Genomic DNA, 1902 nt, shown 5'->3' with positions numbered 1-1902 from the left:
TGAAGAACGAAATTCAAGTTTAAAAAATAATGACATTTCAGGAATTTTTCAGTTAGGAGTTTTTTCAGAATAGGCCTGATTATGAGGATTACAACTCAACTTCAACTTTTTGAATCGTTATACCTAAGAAACGGTGGGTCTAAGGAAAAAAAGTGTCATGACACTTTTTATATATAATAATCTGGTCTACAATTCTTGCATTGAAAATTGTTTGATAAGACTTACCGTTTTGCTGAAAATCGTGAAAAACCAGTTTTTGTGACCTTTGACCCCCCTTAAATTTTTTTTCCAGGCCTCGGATCGATGAGGAGACTTTTTAGATTTAATTTATGATGGTGTTTTCAACAATCCTACCAATTTTCAGCTTGCTGGGAATTAATGTACCTAACCTCACCCCCTAATTTTAATCTAATTTGACCGGACAATTTTATTATTCGCTCAAACAAACACACTTTTAAATCACTTTATTTGCTACTAACAATTCGCAACACTTTATTTCACTTTGTACTGAGGGTCAATTCCCGATCTGTGAAGCTGTGAAGTGATAAATAAAATATCAATTCAGTTTTCACAGCAATTTATCATTTTATAGACCAGGGTCGATAATTTTTGAAACCAAAAAAAATCATAGTAGGATGAAACCCATTGGAAAAGGAGGTGAACATGATGAAAATTAAAGGAAAAATAAATTACGGGCGAGCCGAGTTCGGGAAGTGGGTGGGTTGAGTTTTTAATGGTAAAAAATGGTATATCTCGATTTCCGGCAAAACTACAAATCCTATAGAAAAAAGTTGTATGGCAAAGTTGTAGGTAATAAAAAGATCTACAACTTTTGTATCAACAATTTTTTCACATAACCTCAAAATTTATGTGAAAAATTCAAAAAACCGAGTTTTTGGTTTTTTATTTTTATCTTTTTCAAAAACAAAAATTTTTCTACGAAATTTGGTGAAAACTTACCTTATTAGGTTCCAAATACACTATAATTTATTTGATTTAAAATATTAATTTGTTCACCTTATTTTGACTTAATACCAAAAAAACACCCTAATTTTCAATCGAAAATTCACGTGTCAAAATATCAGCTTTTTTCAAAAAGTCGGTGGGCATTTCGTTCGTTAAAATGTCTATTTTCTGATGGTGTAAAAAAAATTTTACATAGTATACTATAGAACATGTTCTAGTAAAATTCAAAAAATGAAAAAAGTTTGAATTCGAAAAAATTTTTGTATCATTGCTTACAATTTTGGCCTATATATTCAAATTTACACTTTAATTACTCAAAAAACGTAAGATTTCATGTAACATTGATTAATCTTACGTTTTTTGAGTAATTAAAGTGTAAATTTGAATATATAGGTCAAAATTGTAAGCAATGATACAAAAATTTTTTCGAATTCAAACTTTTTTCATTTTTTGAATTTTACTAGAACATGTTCTATAGCATACTAATGTAAAATTTTTGTTACACCATCAGAAAATAGACATTTTAACGAACGAAATGCCCACCGACTTTTTGAAAAAAGCTGATATTTTGACACGTGAATTTTCGATTGAAAATTAGGGTGTTTTTTTGGTATTAAGTCAAAATAAGGTGAACAAATTAATATTTTAAATCAAATAAATTATAGTGTATTTGGAACCTAATAAGGTAAGTTTTCACCAAATTTCGTAGAAAAATTTTTGTTTTTGAAAAAGATAAAAATAAAAAACCAAAAACTCGGTTTTTTGAATTTTTCACATAAATTTTGAGGTTATGTGAAAAAATTGTTGATACAAAAGTTGTAGATCTTTTTATTACCTACAACTTTGCCATACAACTTTTTTCTATAGGATTTGTAGTTTTGCCGGAAATCGAGATATACCATTTTTTACCATTAAAAACTCAACCCACCCACTTCC

This window comes from Episyrphus balteatus, chromosome 1 (assembly GCF_945859705.1).
Source record: "Episyrphus balteatus chromosome 1, idEpiBalt1.1, whole genome shotgun sequence".
Taxonomy (NCBI): Eukaryota; Metazoa; Arthropoda; class Insecta; order Diptera; family Syrphidae; genus Episyrphus; species Episyrphus balteatus.
The sequence above is the reverse complement of the archived record's forward strand: the minus strand, read 5'-3'. Positions refer to the sequence as shown.